We start from the raw sequence: 22,148 nt of genomic DNA on the forward strand, positions 1-22,148 counted from the left end.
AGAGGATGTCAAAAGTTTATGTGGGCCTTTATTTGTTGTTTGCATAAACCTGACAACGATAAATTGTTTGGTTTATCCAACCATTCTGTTTGTGTTCATTCATTATTTGCCTCTGTTCACTCACCTAAATGCATAGTTATGGTCTCCACATTTTGCTGTGTTTACTAAGTGCAAAAGCGTTCTTGCCATTATTGTCAGGCTAGCTATTCCCCTTACCAATATCTAATCTGCCACATCTGGGAAAGTCAACAGGCATAGGATACTTACATTGTTTGGTTTTTGAAAGAACGAGGTGATTGTTTTTTGTCTCTTCATTGCCTTTATGTGGCATTTATACAGTAATTTTTTTCAGTTCAGAAAATCACCGACTCAGCTCAGTCATGGATGGTATATGATCACTATGGTTACCGGTCCGCTCCTACAGGCACGATTGACGCAGCTACCAGCCCCTCATAGGACCCCGGCGACGTCACTCAGGAGTCGTAGCACACACACACACACACAGAGGGAGAGTGTGTAAACGTCGGTGGCATGATGGCATCGTGTGTGTATATACCACAGAACAGCGTGTAGTGAGAACGGGGGTACAAACAAAGTAATGGTGACCGGTGTAGATTATTATTGTGTGTCAGCCTGCGTCTGCCCCGACCCGATTCTGAAGCAGCGGCGGGCCGGGACACTACTTTGGCTAATGTACATTGCGAAAACACTGGTTAATCCTCTGTTTTACTGATTTTTGTCGCCTTTCGTAGGGATAATGAGGGCGGACCGGGTCACTATGAATCTGGGGGGGGTCATGTCCCCCCGTCCCTAGTGCCATCTGTGCCCCTGCAACCGTACACCCGCTGACCTACTCGCACATTTCTCTCGATTGTTCAGTGACCTTGCACAATGTCATGACATATGTCAGTTTTTAGAGCACAGAATAGTGTTTGCATTGGTATAAGTTAAGTTTAACAGTCATGAAAGGATAATTAACAATTTATTGTGGAAGGGACATGGTGAAGTGAAAATCTTACCTTGGAAAAAACTTTTGCCGATATCTTAGGAGCTGATGGACGCACGTCTTTCAAAATTTCCCATGATCGATCACAGAGAACACATACGGCTCAGGCTTCCTGTGCACACAAGTTATTTAAGGTGTTACTACTGTACACATGACCCAGATATACTCAGTCTACCCTACACAGACGGTAAGTGTAGCTACTTGAAATGGCATTTCTTCTAAGCCAATGTAGAGAAGAATAGCAATGTTGGGCCACAGGAGTCATGGATAAATATTCAGCACAGGAGACCTTAGTTTAGTTTAGGATCTGAAAGATAAACAGGAGATGAGAGCCTCTTTGAAGGCATCAGCTCTGTACCGAAAACAGCTGCTAGTGTGGCTGTCAAGACCTAAACCATGTATGTGAGTATCCAACTCTCAAAAGCACGTTCCCTAGGTAGAGGAGAGGAAATGTGGACATTTATATCGAGGCGAAACGGATGGTGGATCTTCTGTAGTGGAAGAGCGTTGAGCTGAACTATGAGGGAGAGCTTAGAATAAAGGCATGAAGTGGCTCGTCAGCAAACCTGATTCCTGCATGTTGGACAGGCAGTGATGCTACAGCTCGCAACGTGTTGGTTAAATGCAAGAATGAGCGTAACTGGTCAGTGACGACCAGCATTTTAGAGACACAGGTTGAAGAATGGAAAGCACTTGGTTTAATAGTCACTGTCCCTATGAACACACTTCAGATCCAACAGCAGATCCTCAAGCGCCAAATCTGATGGAACGGGCAAACAGTTCTCACCTGAAATGACTTGTCTTCACAAAGACAGTGATTATAATATAAAGTTATGAATATGGATATTTGTTCTAACAAATAAGCTTCGCTTCAGAAGGTCTTTATTAACCCCCTGGAGTCGTATGGATTACTTTTATGATTGATGGATGGATGCACTTTTTGGGTTTCAAAATCTCGTCCTCCATTCACTCCTATTATAAAGCTTGGAAGAGTCAGGATATTTTTTTAATATAACTCTGATTGTATTCGTCATATACACCTAGGGTGGCTTGAGGGAGAGTAAATCATGGGATATTTCTCAGTTTTGAGAATGAAAAAATGTAAATTCTGTCAGTATTTACTCGCCCTCGTGTTGTTCCAACCCCGTAAGATCTTCGTTCATCTTCGGAACACGAATTAAGATATTTGTGATTAAATCTGAGAGCTGGATCACTCCTCCATAGGCTTCTAAGGGATTGAAACTTGCCAGCCCCGAAAAGTTATTAAAGACATCGTTAAAATAGTCCAAGTGACTACAGTGGCTCAATCTTAAGTTTATCAAGCGACGAGAATACTTTCTGTGCGCAAAACCAAACAAAAATAACGACTTTATTTCAACTATTCATTTCCTTCTCTGTTGGCCTCGAGTCAGTTCATTAGTGTAATAGCGTAAGTGTTTCTGTGTTGTACATCACACGTAGGCTCACTATTGGCCGACGCTGGTCATGTGTGTGATGCGTGTGACGTACAACAACGGATGCTTACGCTGTTACACTACGTGAACTCACTCGAGCCACACAGAGAAGGAAATGAATGGTTGAAATAAAGTTGTTATTTTTGCGCACAAAAAGTATTCTCGTCGCTTGATAAACTTAAGATTGAGCCATTTTAGTCACTTGGACTATTCCAACTAATCCAAAATTAAATGTTCGTAAATGTTTTGCGTTCCCCCGAGTAGCTTTGTGTTATGCGAGTGAAATGCAGTTTCTCTGGGAAATGCAAAAAGTTTTTGCGAGCAAACGCATAGATTTTTGTGAGCAAACGCAAAGTTTCTCTGGGGAACGCAAACGTTTTGTGAGCGAACTGTTCAAAAGTGAACGCTTCTCTGATGACGAGGGCGGGGCAACCTGTCACTCACATGAGATCAGCCAATAGCAAACCACAACCATCTAATCAATTCCCCACGGACAAAATCAAATCCCGCCTTACATTCATTCTTATTAGAGAAGTCGTTTGACTCGTATATACGTCATAACAAGGAAGAAAAGACTATCGCAACTTCCATTTCATGCCGACTTTAAATTTTAGCACAGGGTACGTCTTTAAGATATCTGCTAAAGAGCGCTTGATCCGGAAACATCTGATGCGCATCTTAGAAAATGCAGTTTTACATACATTCTATATCATAAACATTTAGACATTTTCTAAATCTATCAGGAAACGTCTTGGAGACATTGCAGATGTAAATGCAGACTTCATATAGACGTCTGTGATGTACGTGTGCTATCAGGGTTTAAATACAGTGTGTGTGTAGAGAACAATAAACGCTGTGAATTGTAACAACAGCTTCAGTTATAGAGAAATACTCAATGCGTCACCTGGCGATACTCCCACACAGCCATTTGTGAATCAGGTGGTGAAGATTAATTTAATACTTAAGAAAGATGCCATGTGATGAAAAAGTACTTTGTACTAATGTGTTTTACATAATATTTATATCCTCTGAGCAAAGATTATATAACTGTTCAAAGTTTGGCCAACCTGAGGGGCATGGGTGCATCACTATAGCCAAACACTCAAAGTGTTGCATTATTTTCCTGTTATTACTGTAAAGCTGCTTTGAAACAATCTGTATTGTAAAAAAGCGCTATACATAAAGGTGACTTGACAAAGGCCTCTGCTGTTGTATTCCCTCGGTTAGTATCAGACTGAAATGAAGCCTCCAGAAGAGGAAGATGCATCTGAAGGTGAAAGTATAATAGTCTACTGTTATCTAAAAATAATATTGTAGGCCTAATATTTTTTTGACAGCAAAAAGAAATAAGGCATAAACAGATAAAACATGAATAGTTTATCACCGTGATATAGCCTAGAGGAAACAAAACAATTCAAAAATCATACATTTCTTCCCAAATATGGACAGGATTGTAGAAATAAGCAGCAGGCGCGTATATTTCTTTCATCCTTGGACAAAAAGCGTCGTGGATCGCGATGGTTCCCTGTTCCCGGTGATTGACAGCCCCGGTTGGACCATCCCCCACCGGCGTGCGGAGAGTGCGCGAGCGCGTTGCGCACATCGTGATCCGGTGGATGCGGAGGGACACGCGCGCGCGGGGTCACCTTCCATCACTGCGAGCGAGCGAGCGAGGAAACCGCACGCACGGCATTCATTTCGGTAGGAAACAATCTTATTTTCATGTTACGGCATGGTGAATATTATTGTGTGGTGCATATTTTAACTGGGTGTTGCTCTGTGTTGAAGTGTTGCCTCTGTTCAGACCTCTCTTCCTTTTTGTACATTAAATATTTTTCGTGGTTGTTTGCGGTGTATTTGTGCACATCATGACACGAAATCATGTTAAATACCGACATGCCCATGCGAAGAAAATCAAAGCGCGTCGTTATGGCTTTACTGACCTTACTAGTTAAAATATTAAATTCAAGCTATCCATCCATCGAGTAAATAGGCTTGTTTAAAATAAAATGTAGTGAATGAAATATCGGGGATTTCACAAAAAAGAAAGGTCACTTTGAATAGCCTACAGCACAAATCATGTGTAGCCAAAGAAAAATCAGAGCAGGGCCATGTTGATAATCAGGATCGCTTATTTCTAACGTTATGAACATCAAACATGAAATATCACCTATGATATTGATGGTTTTCTTCAAGAGCACTGCTGGTTTTAGGCAGATGGAGAGGGGTGATAAAACAAATATCACCAGAAATATAGAAATATCATTCTGCTTGGGATTATTTCGTTCAAAATTCGATGAAAATCATTGAGTCATCGGGCACGTTTGCTGTAAATCCTGTCGGAAAACAACGCGATTCAAGGAAGGCATCTCAACTGGTCGTTACGTAACAGCTAGCAACAACAACAACACTGAACACTTGACAGTCATCGACGAAGAAAAGCCCGAGCCATGACATAATCAACGATATTTACCTCACAGTAAGAGATATGAATTTGTGTTTTTATTTTGCATTTATTTTGATTATAGGTTGTGATAATAGATGTTTTAGATCGGCACGTCCTTAACCGACGGTCTTCGGTCTAATACACTTGACTTACTATATATTGGCAAAAGCTTCTTGTGTGTATCGATCAGAAGAACCTCCTGCAAATCTACAGGAGATCTTGATGGCCTTTGACGTGCCCTTGCGTCATCATCCATTGCATGTTTATACAGATCATTTTGGTAGCCTAAAAAAATAAATAAATTGGTAGCCAATCATACTGCTTCATTCTTTCAGATGACCACTTATGGTCAATCAGGCAATGTATTTTAATATCATACACATAGCATTTTGATAAAGCGACCATGGCTCAGTCACTGGCTATTTTTTAAAACAAAATATCATCGGTTCATTTAAATATGTTGTATGATATTGTTGAGGTTAAAAAAAACAGTAGTCCCTTAATCTTCTTTTTCTTCAAGTTAATTTATGTTGCTCAGTCATATTTACTAGCCTACATACTTGGAGATTTCTTGCAGTGTTATGACTTTGCCTGGGTAAATATCCATTTGTTTGGCTGTGTCTATTGAATTGTTTCTTATAGTTCTGGGTGTTGGCTGTGTGTTGGTCGCTGTCCGCGGTGCTGAAACAAGATGTGTCCTGTTAAGAGTTTAGAAATGCCTTTTTTGCTAGTGTTTCCATTCATATTTTCATGAATGTTGTAAAAATCAACATCTTTCTAGCGTTCTCACCAGCCAAAATGAGTGTTCTGGTTTTAAACATTAAAAGAAACAAAAATAATGTTTTCAAACACAGGTTTGTTGAATTTTCTCACACATTGCAAAAGTTCAGTGTGGCAGAATGAGACGCATCAGGTTAGTGCATTATATCATTTTTTTTGTATTAAAATGGATATTCCACAAAACACAACAGAGAGGAAATAAGCATTTCCCATCTAGAGTTGAACTGTGTTTGTGTTCTGTTGGAAGATGATTATTTGACTGAATATGGAGCTGATGACAACTGAGCCATAATTTGGGTAGATGAATCTCGACCATGCAACCAACAGCGACTGAATGGATTTGATCTTTTAGACTAATGAATGTTGGTATGTTGAAGCTTCAAGCTAATGAAGAGTGTAAAGCTTTCAATATGTCAATCCGAGACCATCCGAGCATTTTATAGATTTATTTCAAAAGCCTAATTGAAGAAGAAAAAGAAGAGATGGAGGAAATATATGCAATTATTTAATCTTCATTTATCACGGCTCCATCAGGGTGTTTTTCCATGACTTTCATGAACGCCATGAACTCTCAGCTTCAGTCCCTCTGGAGTAACCCGGGGTTATGTGTCTCACTCAAGGGCGAAATGGCTCATCGGCTGCGAGATTTAACCATTAAACCACACTATCTAGAAGAGAAGGAAGCTTACCTTCATAACGCTCCTGTCTGCTATATGTAGACAACCATTGTAGCAACCGAACAAGCAGTACAGACTGAAGTTTCCTTCCTTTCTCCCCTCAAACACTACATAGCGTCGTCTTCTTAGGCGTTCACCATCAGCGTCATTCCTTGTAATATGTGTGTGTTTCTACAGCAGTTAATGAAGCAGTTGTCTGTCAGATTCAGTCTGTCCTTAGATCATAGTTCAGTTAGATCAAGTTCATTTGTAGTCATACACCCGAACCCTGCTGCTTCAATCATTCCTTCAATATTAGCCTCTTTGTGAAGCTGCTTTACATAATAATATGTTGATGTAATGATCAGACTGAAATGATTTGGGATCTTGTTAAAAAACACTTTTGGAAGTCTGAATGTTCATCAAACAGCTTCTCTCCATGTATAGTTTGTGAGCACCACACACTTCTTAGACTGAAAAAATAAACCCCTTTCCATTTTCTGCTTGGTCACTTATGAATATTAGATTTAGGGTGAGTTCACACTTGTTGATCGGTTCGATTGGTCCGGACCGAAAAAAAATTGTACTGGTCCACTTAGCGTTCACATTGGCATTTTTAGTATCAAAACTAAAGAGACCGAATCTAAAGGCATAGGGATGTTCACAACCTGATTGGTTGGGTTATATTCTCACCGAACATCCAAACCAGTGCTGTGTTTTTGGATAAGAGTGCTCGTAGTATGTGTGTAGCTACAGTTGATGCTATTTTGACCAGCTGAGAACTCATGAACAGCTTATATAATGTGTAAAAGAGTCAAAACAGCGTCAGGAATACCTCCGTAAGTTTAGTCCGGAACGGGGCACGGTTCGCATGAAAAATTGGTCATGTGAAAACGGTCATGCGGACCTGGGAGTGTGCCGGGGTACCGAACCCGAGTCTACCTGAAGGAGGAGTTCGGTGGCACTCGAACGGTGCCACGATTTCACGTGAATGTGAAAGCAACCTGGACTCGGGTGTGCAGTTGTTCACAGGAAGAGTGTGAAACCAGACCAACGCTGCAGGGGCGCCGGGAATCGGACCGCAGCAAACGTGCTCAGTGTAAAAACAACCTTAGATGTATTTTGTCCATGTTGAATTCATATTTCATTCGAACCGCACCAGAGTTCGTTTGGAAGTGGACCGAGTCCCATCTTTTCAGCAACTCGCTTGATTGGTGCGCACCAGGCAGCGCTCGGCTTTGTTTCAGTCGCACCAGGGTTTGTTTTAATCAAACCAAACATGCCAACCCAGACAGCAACATAGTGTCGGCCCACATCTGGTACAGGTGGAATTCTCATGTACCAGATGTGGCCCGGATCTGGGTAACACTTGGGAAAAAACACCTGCTAAATAACACAACCAAAGAATACAGTTAAAGAATAAATGCTTGGACAGTATGCCTGTTATATATATATATATATTTGACACATTTGTTAATGTTGTTTTCTACATGAATAGGCCTATTCATTATATTCTAAGTAACTTTAGTTGTCACAGATTCAGATGACTTCTTGGGTGGAGAAGGTGAGACTGTTTCCATTTTTACACCAGCTACATTCACGTCTCGTGAGAGTCGAGAACATCCTTTGGCAGCTGTCAGTTCCTCTTCTTCAGTGGCAGGACTGGTTCCCAGCATGCACTGCAGCATGGATGACTCATGCAAACTACTGTGCTGCTATTTACTGAGCTGTTTTCACAGATGTTGTGTTTGTTGCACCTTTACGGCATGATTATTGAGTGTCACCATTAAGTTTATCAATTTCTTCCATGGGACTCAAAAAAGGAAATTCAATGAATAGGCAATGAAGATTTTCCGCTAACCATGCAATATTTGTTTGAGAAACAAAGTTTTCATTGTGTTTCTGTTGCACATACTGTATAGAACATGTATGCAACAGTCTTCAGTGCCAGACTTCATTCTAGATCACTTATAGCCCTTACATTGCCTCACCCAGGCTTTCTACCAAGAGGAAATCGCTCTTTAATTCACAGGATGAATCTTAAATAAGGAATTGCGTCTGGCAATGGTCTTGTGTCATGTAGATAAAAGACTAGGATTCTAGCTGTGCTCTTAGAGTTGTAGTACCACACAAAGCCTCTGAAATGTCTGCTGAATGGCACTTGCGAAGTATGCTTTATAAATTATCAGTTACATTAATTAAATGGACATGTTAGTCTTGGCTTTTATAGTATTAGTTTGCTCAGCAACACCTTTACAAAGTCAGCGGCGCTGAACGCATAAAAAGCTCCATGTGATCACAGAATGTTCACTGTAGGACGCAGCAATCAAATACAAGTTCAGTTAAGGCAACAGTCATTTATTTATTTACAATGGAAGTTCTTTGGTATGATAGGCTTAATATCTATTATTATAATGTTATATGACTGTGTATAAAATAAAAATTTTAATTAGAAGATCAGAAACATCACAACCTGGAATGGATATAACAGCACCTGTTAACTGAATGCTGAAACAGATGCTTCTGTTCATTATATTGTATATTATTTAGTTTAAAATACAAGATAAATAAGAAGAGATTTCCCTTTTGTGGCTCTATAAAAATAAAATTGTCCATGTTGTACACAGGAGTCTGATCTTTTAATACAAAGATTAAAAGCAAAATATTTTTTTGCATCTTGTTGTAGCCACACAAAAAAAGGTAAGACATTTATCATTTGAATTGTTCCAAGATTATCTAATATGTGATTGATTATACATACAATTACCAATTACCTTAAAAAATGTGCAAAACAAGCATCATTGCTGTAGAAATGCCCATTTTGCAGAAGAGTTACTCAGAGCTAACAAGCCTGAACTAAAGTTTGCTCAACTCTCGGCAAAGGTCACTTAGCACTGTAATGATTTATTTATTTTTTGCCAGAGACAATAAAATCAATGGCTTAAATAGATATAGCTTTGAATGCAGTAACACATATTAATGACTGCTCAATGTCTAATTAATGACTTAATTAATTGGTTACAGACTTCACAAGTCAACAAATCGGATTAATCATTTAAGACCTAATCTTGTGGGGTGGGATGGGGTTACTGAAAAGGTAGGTTTAGATAGAGAAACGATGCAGCATTTACCTGTGTTTATTATGAAGTATGTGCAGTTGGATTTTATAAAGTCAATACCTCAATATATCTCCCTCTCTACTCTCAATATAGTAACTTAAGAAGGTTTCCCAGACTTTGAATAATGTGGAGCCAAAGATGGAGGACCTCATTAGGCATCCTTGACCTACATACCTCAAGGACAAGTTTCTCTCTCGTCATGCTACATGAAGACATTTGAGAGGTCCAGAAACATGTTCAAACTACACTGATCTAACATGAGCACATTGGATCGGGATAAACCACCAAGAGAGTGGAAGGAGCTCCACACACACAGACAAAGTCCCCTTGCAATCTAAACCAATTGCAATGTGTCTTCCATGCACGGATTAGTTTGGATAATTCTGAACAAGCCTTTATGCTTCACAGAGGCAATTTCCACCTGGACAAATCTGGTGGCACAATATAAATGACATTCTTTATTTCTACATTGTGTTCAACAGTATTCTACCTATCAGAACTCCAGAACAGACCCAAGCAGTGGTAGTAGTGGACGGTGACTAGTGTCTTCGCAAACCTTTTCCCGAGGGTCAGTTTAGGTTTTGTTATTTATTGTGATAAATATTTACAGTGTCATCTGTATTGTTCAAGAAAGAAGTGGGCTACAGAGCCAACATAAATGTCAGAGAGGTCACAAACTCATCCTGTTTCTAACATAGTCTGAAATTATGCTTGGGAACATTGTTCAACAGAGCAAGCTCATTAAAAAGCAGCTAGATCTGCTGAAAACTGTTTTAAATGGGGAACTGCTGCTTCAGCTACAGATGCTGTAAATGCTCCACAGAGAGCAAAGGAAACTAACAGATATACAGATTCAACAGAGTACTCTGCAAAATAGTTAGTCGTCTACAACAATGATAGGTCTATGGATCAAGTCTATGGTTGGTTACATTTGTCATTAAAGGGGATGGGGTGAAATTCACAACCCATTGGTGGAGTCGACAGCCATTTTAAGTAAAATTGATGTTTCCACAACACAAACCATGGATGCATTGAAAGACAGTGACTACGTTTACATGCAGCCAATGTTCGGGTTGTGGTCGGGTTAAGGTCACTATTCGGGTTTCTGAAACATTAGGAATAACCCATTTACATGAGCAGAGATAGTTTCTCCTGTATACATGGAATTGCAATATCCCGATGTAAACGGCGACGCGCGGTTAGCGTCTGGACGTACGGACAACCTTAAGACACAATATGCGTCATTTCCGATTCTTCTTCCTGTATCCAAAGACAACAACAGCAGCAGCAGCACGCGGATAATGAATAGTTCGGGGCAGATAGCGATCGCCTTTGTTTGCGCTTTGGTGCTGGTACTGACCTCGCTCCAAAAGTATGCTGTGCTGCGTCTCGCCATGTTTACCGGTATACTGCACGCGGGTTTCTGTATGCGCCAAGAAGTTCCTCTACTCAAAAGACCAAGATTCCTTGCGAATAGAACAAGCGCAGAACACAAATCACTATTGGGGATATGCCGATACGCGTTTACATGACCAAAAATTCAGGTTAGAGAAGGGGCACCCCAGGTATCATATCCGGGTTTTTAAAATCCGGGATATGAGCATATTCAGGTTTTTGCCGGTGTTTACATGGCCGTGCGTGACCGGGTTATTGCTAATATCCCGGTTTTGAACGGGTTATTGGCTGCATGTAAACGTAGTCAATGAACCAAAATGATGAGTTTCCATGTTACACACACTCTTGGACAAGTGGATGATAGCAATTAACTTACATTCTGCATAAAGGATAAAGCAGTGCTTTTGGAAAGATAAATGGTGAATACATTTTTGTGCAGACATGACATTCTTCCTGTTCTTAGTCAATTTTTGGGCAATTATTATATGTAATAAATGAAATAGTTCTCTTTGTTGAGCATTTCAGTTGCTTGTCTTAGAAAGTTGAGTCTGACTGTGAATTGAATAGATTCAAAAATATACCCGAGGCAGTTTTAAATAATCTTCAGTGACTGAAGTATTTATGCATTCGGCAGATGCCTTTGACTAAAGCAACTTACAGCATATTATACGTTTTATCAGTACGTAGGTCTAATATTGTAGCAGCATGTGATGAGGAAATTAATTAATCTATCTTGAACAAGCAATTGTTTTGGGTTAAATAAAAGATTATGGGATTTCTCTAAATTACATAGAGACCTGCATAGACACACAGTAGTTGCCTCAGTGAAGTGAATGGGCATTCGTTGTCAGAAGTCATGTGATTTCATTCTCAATTGAAGATCAAACCACTGTTAACAACAACTAGACAACACCACTCTATTCTCTTTTTCTTTGCATGTCAAGAATGTCCATTCTAGCATGACTTCAGCATCACCAGGAGTCCAATGTGCAGTAGGAAAGCACTGCCGATTCACTCATAAGATTTTCTGTGCCTGTTCTCTTTGAGTTCTACTTACGAACCACCCTTATACTAATCAGGTCGTCCAGATGCTAATAGAAATAAAAGCAAGTGGACACTGTTATTTATAACAATGCAAGTGGCATAAATCTGATAATACTGTTGTTTCTCACCTGCATCATCTTAGGCTGTGTTCACACTTGTCATGTTTGTTTAGATTAAAACGAACTCTGGAGCGATTGCTCTGTTAGTGCGGTTCATTTGAATAAGTGTGGAGCTGCCGTCTGAACCCTGGTGCCACCAAACAAGCGGACCGAGACGCTGAAAAGATGAGTCTCAGTCCACTTCCAAACAAACTCTGGTGCGAATGAAATATGAATGCAACACTGACCAAAGACATGCCAAAAACAGGACATGATGTCATAAGATGCGACCCTAAGAAGCACAGGCTGCTCAATTTTTTCTTGTCATTGTCGTGATGTTGCCAAACACAGTTCAGTACAGGATCAGAACCGCGTCTCCTCACAGCAGATCTTCATTTGTGTGTGACGGAGGGATTCCTGACGCTGTTTTGACTCCTTTACACATTTTATAAGCTCTTCGTGAGTTCTCAGCTGGTCAATACCATCATATGTAGCTACACACATACAACGAGCGCTTTTAGCCCAGAACACAGCTCGGTCTACGGTAAGTTCTGTTGTGAAATATATGTAATATAAGCGGACTTGTGAACATAAAGTATCCCTGTGCCTTTAGGTTTGATATCCTTAGGTTCGAAACTAAAAATGCAAATGCGAAGCGCTAAGCGGGACTCGGACCAAATGAACCAAGCGAACCGAACTACAAGTGTGAACACACCCTTAGATATGCAGTGCTGGAGAGCTGAAGACATTATATTATGAAGACCGGATATTTTTGGGTTGTAGTTTATATTGCTAAACCCATAAACTCATGTACATACCTGTGGTGTCTGTTTTGGTGTTTGTTCATGTTGCTTGTTTCATGTGATTACGTTTTCTTCACGTGATTTAGTCATGTGATTCCAGTCATGTGACCTCTGTTTCCTGCTTGTTCATGCATGTGTCATGTTCTTGTTGGTTCATTGGCTTGTTATCTTATCATTTCTGTCTTTTCATTGGTTCATGTTCATCAGTTCCACTTTGTCATTGGTTGTTGTTGTCATGCATTTCCCCATGTCCATGTGTTTAAGCCCTCATGTTTGCCTGTTGTGTATTGTTAAATGCAACGCACTGTTGGTTTCATGGTTCATGTGAAATAGTGATGGGAGAAACAAAGAGTTTCGAATCAATTGAACCAATTGCTTAGAGAAATGATTCAGTTTCGAAGCGTTCGAAACGCCACACGCTGCTGACCCCTACTGGTCAAAACGGTGGAAATGCAACAAAAACTCATGTGAAACCTGTATTAAAACACCTTCTACAAACACATTGCAAATGTTTTATTGTAAGTAAACTCGATCAAATGCAATTAACTAGTTATCTAATAAGATTTAATGTTGTGTATGTGTAATATGTGTTCTTTTATCAATTTCCAAGGCTTGTTTTGTTTGTTCCATTGATGGCTCAGCTAAACATGCGAATAAGAGACTATTCACTACTAGTATTCCTTTTAATCATACCAACGTCTTATGAAAACGTGTACAAATGTATAAAACTGATCAGAGATCATGTAAAACCCATAGACACTTGTTCAATGGTTCCCCGTTAAGGGGCGATCTCAGTAAATCCCCATGATTCATGGGTTCACAGAGATCATCGCCCAAAAGTGGTGAACCTTTGAAATCTCGAAACGTTTTTAAACATTTATGACGTAACAAAGCCTCGTAACAAAACTTTGGCAGCTTGATACATGCTCTGAACCACTGAATGGAAACAAAAGATTTGTGAAGGTTTCGAAGCTTCATGAAGTAGTGTTTCAAAACCATCACTAATGTTCACGTCTGGTCAAGTTTGAGTCTGCTCAAGTTCATGTTTAACTTTACTTCCACTCACCTGCAGTGGACTATCATTACAATACCTGTAAAAACTAGTCTAACTTGGGATTAGTCCAGGAACTGGAACATAATCTTTCAATATTGAGCCCTTGATCAATACATTTAGCCTCCAGGTTCTTCCAGGGTGGCTGTCTCTATATTAAATAAACTGTTTAATAACAGGCAAGCAATAACAGCCATACTCAAACACTTACCTGGGAACATAAATCATTTTTTGTGTCCCAAAACACAGTCCATCAATGCCACCATCACCTCTGTGTCTTCCACATAATCGATGTCAATCGAGTTGAGATGAGTAGGTTTCTAACGTCATTCGATCACAGGGTTTAGACCTCTTATTAGTTTTAAGCTTTGGAAAAACATTTACTGGTCTATTTTCAGTTTTGCTCAATATTTGAAATATTTAGAAATATTGACTTTAAATAATTGTTTACTAATAAGTCAAAGGTTTATACATAATGCCAACCATGTGCATACTGTATGCTCTCTATTCAATGTCATTTTGTAGTTACATTTTTAGGTCAAAGTAGGTAATATTGTTAGCTTAGCTAAATAGAAACAGAGGTCTATAATACCTGGACTGGGCTAGTTAGCATTCCCATTCATCTTTCTCGGCTTGCGCAGGATTCTCCTGAAAGTGCACGATTTGAATGTTTTGATCTGTGCTAATGGAGTCTTTTGCTCAAAAGCCATGACTATGCAGATGACAGCACACAGTTCAGAGGATCATAAGCCGCCTGATGTCAAAGGCAGACAGACTGTCAAAGCCCATTTCATGCTTTTAAGATTCCTCCTTAAATTATAAACTGACAAATAGATTTGTCTATTACAGTATATGTTGCTTGCGAACATTTTCCAAATGTTTTCATTTGGTCAGAAAGCACAGTTATAGTGTAGTTAGTGTGTCTCCCAGCAGATGCTAACTGGACCATGCTAACCAGCTCTGAGCGCTTGGTTAAAATGAGCTTAGTCTCTTGCACGGTTCATGTGAGGAGTGCTGTTGGTATGGCGTGAGTGGCTTTTCCTTCCCATGCTTTCAAAAATGCCCTATCAGGATAATGATGATGTCAAATGGTTATACTGTGGTATTTAGATATCATGGCACAAAAAGGCAACCTTTTATATACAATGCCATTTATATGGTTCTCCATTGTACTCCAAAAATGTAATGATAGCAGTTTTTCATGACCAAAAAGTCAGGTCAATAGGTTTTGGCCTACATTTTCCTTTGTAGCAAAAGTTGTACAGATGTGAATTATGTATGCCATTGTAGCATTTAATGTTCGGTAGTCTGTAAGCTAATGGTAACAATATACATGGAAGGATTTAATCCGATAAGTCATCCAGTCCAGTTTCAGTTCTATGATGAGCTTAAATGCATGACAAGTTTGTCCATTAGTATAGATATATATTATTGTATATGTAGTTACTTTCACTTTAAATGTTTTTGAAGCATGCCGAACCAGAAGTGATGAGTTTGCTAGATTTATGAACAGCACCTGCTTCTGGGAACAGTTTCTCCAGGAGCGCAGTGAACATCTGTTCTACAAACTAGCTTCTTGTTTATATGTATTTTTGTGTGGCAAATGATTAGGAATGTCTTTCTCTTTTATATTAAAACTAATGTGTGTGTATTGTCTTTTGTTAACCCTTAACAAAAAGTATACAAGTTAATTTTAGTAAGAATACTTCTATGTAGTTAGCATACTAAAATCAATGTACTAGAAGTATACTTGTAAGTGTACTGTTTCAATACTACTTAGGACTGAACTGTCCCACCTTTTAGTGTATAAAATTATACTTTTAAGTATACTTTTAGAGTAACAGTATTAACTGTTTTAACCCTCTTTTTGGTGTTAAAAAATCTACTGTCAGGATTTACTAAAGACACGCAGTGAAAAATTAGCGCTGAAAAGGCATGGACAGGGTTATTGTTGCTGTTGATCTTATTGCTTATGCATTTGTAGGAGTTTCCCGTTCAGACCCAACATTTATGGGAGGAGAGTATTTCAATTAATCATTAAGGTGAAATTCATATATACACTACCAGTGGATTGCCTACACAAAAATTCAGATAGGCTTACTCAGAATTAGCATGATTTCTTCTTTATAAATCAATATTTCCAAACAATGAAAGTTTATAAGACAGTATGTAAAACTATGTGAAAAAAGTATTTAATAGGCTACTCAATCAAAAGAGTAAACAAAATACTTAATTTAAGCATCTAACGATAAAAAGATTGAGTACTTTTCTGTCAGTGTAAGTCAAGTATACTTAAGTGCAATTTTAAGTACATAAAAAGACTGAAAGTATACTTTCTCATTTTAGGGCTTAATGGCTATCTAACAATATAATTTTTTGATAAATAAATATTTTTGCATATTCACTAAAAAAACACAATTAACAGATCATTAGTAAATAGTACGGATAATATAAGTAAATATTTCCTTAGTTATTTTTTTGTTTTAACAGTATAAGTACTTTTTTTTAATTGAATAAGCAAAATATTCATGTTTTAGCACATACAGACTCAATATTGTTTTACTTTCACATATGTAACAGGGTTTCGAGGGTCTCAATATGAAGATGATTTAATAAGTAATTGAATAAACGATTTGTTTACTATTACAGTGTACAAATGAATGAGTTTACTGGCACATTAATAATCTACTGTAAAGAGAGTGGCTTTGAATCTCTCATCCCGTCTCCTGTTTCTCTTTCTTTCTATCTTGATTTTGGTCACGCTTTCTCTTGCCAACAGCCTGATGGGGGCGTCACAAGTGTGTGTGACAAGTGTGTGCTGAGATAAACCACTGAACATCTTAAGGTGGAGCTCAACCACTAGACTAGATCATTTCTACTTTTTATATGTACTATTTATTATAATCACAAAATCATTCAGGAAAATAGATGTTTCTGACGATCACTGTGTTGCCAGAGGATCACAAACACACAGTCTCTCTCTTTCTGATGATTTATCTCTTAATGGCTGTTCTTCCACATTACATCAGACCCCTTCGAACCTCCAGTCACATGACTTGGTTAATCACAGCTCAGCCAATCAGGCTTCTTCTGATGAAAGCCCTATCTGAGGGAGCGCTGTTCCCTGGCAACTCCTTGCATGCTTTTCTTACATGCTGTAAGCTCCTCGGTTATTAGCTGTGGCGTCTCTGCTCTGATCTGTTTAGCCAGAGCTCACCTGGGTGATCGGCCTCTCTCTCTCTCTCTCTTACACTCACGGGCGTCAGTTTGGTTTGAAATGTGGTAGGGACAGAGACGCATTCGGAAGTGCATTTTCAGAAGTGCTGGGTACAAACTTGTCAGTGACGTGGGGTGATGTCTTAAAGAGGCTAGGCACTGAGTTGAAAGCCTGATTTATTGTTTAGGCTAATAATTTGTAATAACAGTAAACGTTACGCACAAGCGCGGCATATCAAGAAATGTACAAATTAGGAATGTATATCGTGTACTCTCTCTCTCTCTCTCTCTCTCTCTCTCTCTCTCTCTCTCTCTCTCTGTCTCTCTCGCACGCACACACACTCACACACACACACACACACACACACACACACACACACACACACACACACACACACACACACACAGGCGCGGCACAGGCACAGACCCACTCCAGCATTAGAATGCAACAACCATTCTTAATCCTTAATTGTTGCACAGGCACACAGCGGCCAATTATGTTTGTCAGTCAGCAAAAGTAAAATCACACACTGATCAATTGAATATAAAGGCAAATGGCTTGCATTAATTCAACCACATTTATCAATTCAATATTAAGCCCAAAATAGTTTTTGACTCACCAATCGGTAGATTATTTGTACATAACATCCATCCATTTGTGTGGTGTGGCTTTTGTGTTCATGGTTAACTGCTATTATAATTTGCATTCCCGCTGAAAAACAAGCGTTCTAGCGCGAAAATATTGCCTATAAATACTAGTGTTGCGCGCCTAATCAAATTCAAATGATCAACCTCCTCAATTTTGCTTGGGAACTAATGTGGTCGGAACCAAAGTTTACAGGACTGCGTTCTCTGGACTCCTCTCAAACGGAGCACTTCTATATTCCGATTGGTTGCCGCCGGTTGCCGCCGAACCGCGTCATTGCTTATTACCATAAAGTTGACCTGACTTCAACTCTCCTTGCCGCTCTCACCGTCCAAGACGCGCCGCTCTCGCCGGAGCTCGCCGCCAGCTCTCATTGACAATGAATGACTTCCAGCCACTTTGACACTCACGCCGGCGGCGGTGTGAACGCACAGTTAGGCAGGCTAGCTGTGGTGTAATGACGTTAGCTGTGCAAATGTCCAGTAATATCTCGATTTTAATTGGTCCATGTCTGATACGTAACGGAGACGATTACTGGCATAACATATTTACGTCCAAAGGCACAGCAGATTTGTGCTTTTTGCCGTAGGCTACATGTTGATTCAACATGTACGGCAAAAAGCACAAATCTGCTGTGCCAGTATTCAAAAAAATGAATACTGACTGATACCAGTAGACCACGCACCGATAATAACTGATATATTGTATAATACAATAACAATAACACAGTGATGTTGAAGAATACAGGATCGAAGTGCGCATGCGCAACATACAGTAAACAAATGCTAGTAAAAGAAAAATGCAAGTAGACAGTAAAAGCACTGCTTATTCTACCATTTTGTTTTTTATTTGATTATGCGTAACTGCTACATTTGTCATAATAACGTCTAAACAGTTGGAATAACACACATATTGCATATATAAAAAACAAGAATAAACAGTAAAAAACAATTTTGGCAGGGTAGTGCCTAGTTTGCCTACCCAGACCGCACGTCACTGAAACTTGTCAAACTGTGCAGCCTCTCTTTTGCCAAGCATGTCAGAGGTTACGGGTTCTAATCCGCACTCGGTATGTTTTTTTTTTTCTCATCAAAACTAAATATGTTCATCAGTGGTTACAGTCTATATCAAGCAGGGACACGTTTGTGTGCATTTTATTTTGAGATTTCACCGGAATGAATAGAGAGTCTCCACAACGGCGATAGATTGAAGAGCGCGTCCGAGTGAAGACTGCACGATCCTGTATCCATGACACTGATTGCCGCGGCAACGAGCGCAACGAACCCTTGAGTTAAAAAACACCACATTTTACCGCCAGATCTCTTATTTAATAGTGAATTAAATGAATGCTCTGCTAGTTAACTGGATATGGTTTATTTATTTGTATTAGTATATCCGTGGCGCCTCAATGTTTCAAAAGTGGTGGGTACAAAATGACTCATGATGAAATCTGGTGGGGACGCGTACCCACCGTCCCCACCGAAATCAATGCCTATGCTTACACTCCTCCCTCACCATATCACTGACAACACTTGCTACATACTTTCATTTGTTTTCAGTTTCTTTGTTTATCTCGGGAAAAGTCATGTCGCAGTGCTCTAATATGGCAGGTATAGGAACGGTCCTGCTTTCTCAGTTAAAAATTTTTGACAGAGCTATAAACTCTTTTATTTACTCGAGAACACAGTTAAAGAGTCTGAAAAAAATGAATTGAATTTAGTTTGATTTAATTTTCACACCATTTTATATTAGTTTGAGCTGAAGCTAAGGGTACGTTTACACGACAACGATATGCTTAAAACGGAGAAGTGTTTCCTTTGAGTTTTCCGCGTAAAGACGACACCATTATCAAAACGATCCCCATTCACACGGATCCGCGAAAACGACTAGAAACGCTGTATTCTGCTGCCAGGCCATTGATGGCGATGAAACACTATAGACTGAACATGTAATGCGCATGTGCATGACGTCATCGTCTTCAAACTTGCAAATTTGTTTTTTAAACGGAGACCATTTCCAAAAACTTGCACTTTGAAACATTTTCAAAACTTTGTGTTTTCACGCACACAAAACGCCATTGTCGCGTAAATGAACGGCCAAACGCATAAACAGTTAATGGTTTTAGTTGAAAACTGTGTCGTGTAAACAACCCCTAATTCTGGCAAGCAGGATGAGTGGCGTGATTGATAATGAGATTGGTATCTCCCACAACAGTGAAGGATGAGAGAAGACCAGGCCTGGACGTTACCTTGTGTTTTGTGCGACAGTTTTGGGATTGTGTAGTGCTGATATTTTGTGCTGATGTTTTCAGACAATCATACCTCCTTTCTATGTTAATTAGGCTTATCATAGATTGTGCCTCATTTGTCTGCCACAGTTAACAAGTCAAGTCAAGTCAAGTCATCCTCATTTATATAGCGCTTTTAACAATGTAGATTGTTTCAAAGCAGCTTTACAGAGATAAACATATAATTTAAGGTACCAGAGATTGGTTTGGTTTTATAGTGGCTCTTGAAAAATGTTTTTTCCAGCTAAAGTTAGTTTTGATTGATTCACTTCCGTCTAAATGATCATTTGTTATTAAATTAGGGGCCGCTAAGACGACACCGTTCTCTCTAAACAGACTTTAAACGTGAACCTGCGATAGACGCTGATGGCGTTCACATGCGCATTAAGAATTTATTCTATTATGTGCGTTTGAATATATGTGCGCAGGTTTGTAATTCCTTACAAACCATGCCTAAACAAACTACTTGTCTATAAATTTTGATGCAGAATTTTATTTTATCTTATCACTTTGGGTAGGTACGTGAACCGCAAAATTCCACAACGCTTTATCTGTAGAGTGGTATAGGGATCCTCCATAGGGAGAGGCTAGTTGGCACTTCAGCACTGCATTGTCATCAGGTCCAGGCGAAAGTCCTTCATCAGATCTGGAAATGGCCTGGATCCGGCAGGCTGCGGGAAAACCTCGGGATAAATAAAGACACTAAAATTAGCGTAGATGCCATTCTTCTTATGATGTAACGAGTACATCAGGATTTAAGGGAAGTGTTCCCAGTTCCGGCTGACCTAATCTAAGCAGCCTAATATTGAATTATAGAAGTATATAGAGTGTTATGTGAATGCTAGGTCAAAGAGATGTGTTTTTAGTCTAGCTTTGAACTGACAGACTGTGTCTGCTTCCCGGACAATGTTAGGAAGATTGTTCCAAAGTTTTGGTGCTAAATAGGAAAAGGATCTACCGCCAGCAGTCGATTTAGATATTCTAGGTATTATCAACTGGCCAGAACTTTGAGATTGCAATAGACGTGAAGGACTATAATAGGTTAAGAGCTCGCTCAAGTACTGCAGAGCTAAACCATTTAGTGCTTTGTAAGTAATCAGCAATATTTTAAAATGTATACGATGTTTAATAGGGAGCCAATGCAGTGTTGACAGAACCGGGCTAATATGGTCGTACTTCCTGGTTCTGGTAAGAACTCTAGCGGCTGCGTTTTGAACTAGCTGTAGTTTGTTTATTAAGCGTGCAGGGCAACCACCCAGTAGAGCATTACAATAATCTAGCCTTGATGTCATGAACGCATGAACTAGTTGTTCCGCATTTGTCAGTGAGAGCATATGACGTAATTTAGATATTTTTAAGATGGAAAAATGCGGTTTTACAGACACTAGACACGTGACTTTCAAATGAAAGATTGGTGTCAAAGAGCACACCCAATGCTCTATTTTCTCTATTTGAGAAGCAAACAGATTTTTATTTAAAATATACTTTTTTTCCTAGCAATTTTGGCAGCAATAATTCATCAAATGATGGAGAGGAGCATTATCTGAGCTTTTTAATGATGGAGAAGAGCATGGAGCGATGCATCCAGTCAAGCAGCCTTTCAGAATTCAACCTATTATGATCAAAAGTTGGTTTTAACTGCCTTTTCAGATGTTTCAAATCATATGTGCATTATTAAAGTCAAATAACTGTGAAAGTAGGCTCTGCGAATCCCAATGCAGTGCTGTGAGTGACTGTGGACAAAAGTAATCTAATATAAAGTTTGTTTCTATTAATTAGAAACTTCTTATCCCTGTTTTCTTTGGTTACTTGTGTGTTTCTGAACTGATAATGCATGCAATTTGTGAGAAAATTCATTTTGCATGCAACGGATACGTTTGCTCATAATGCAATATGTATTTGCATACAAAAGGTAAGAGCATGAATTATGGATGCACATTCCTTCTGATAAAACGTATTACTTTTGCATTTTACATTTATGTTCTAAACAAGTGCTTTCTTATATATAAAACATATCAAATGGCCCATAACAAATATCTGTTCAACATCTACTAGTCTGATATGGATCAGACAGCTCATCTCAGTAAATTCATGAGAACACAGTTGCTGCAGGGAGACTGGTGTGATATATTTAGCAGCAGTCTCTG

General features: G+C 39.2%; 1 protein-coding gene across 1 annotated transcript in view; it reads left to right on the forward strand.

Moving 5' to 3' along the window:
• Positions 1–4,028: 4,028 nt before the first annotated feature.
• Positions 4,029–22,148, forward strand: part of pacsin1a (protein kinase C and casein kinase substrate in neurons 1a) — a 55,387-nt gene continuing 37,267 nt past the window's right edge. The window contains exon 1 of the mRNA XM_077217779.1: positions 4,029–4,161. The gene's annotated coding sequence lies outside the window, so the exon portion shown is untranslated. The remainder of the gene's footprint in view (positions 4,162–22,148) is intronic.

This window comes from Siphateles boraxobius, unplaced genomic scaffold (genome assembly GCF_051911475.1).
Source record: "Siphateles boraxobius isolate OS27281-9 unplaced genomic scaffold, OSU_SipBor_1 76, whole genome shotgun sequence".
Classification (NCBI taxonomy): Eukaryota; Metazoa; Chordata; class Actinopteri; order Cypriniformes; family Leuciscidae; genus Siphateles; species Siphateles boraxobius.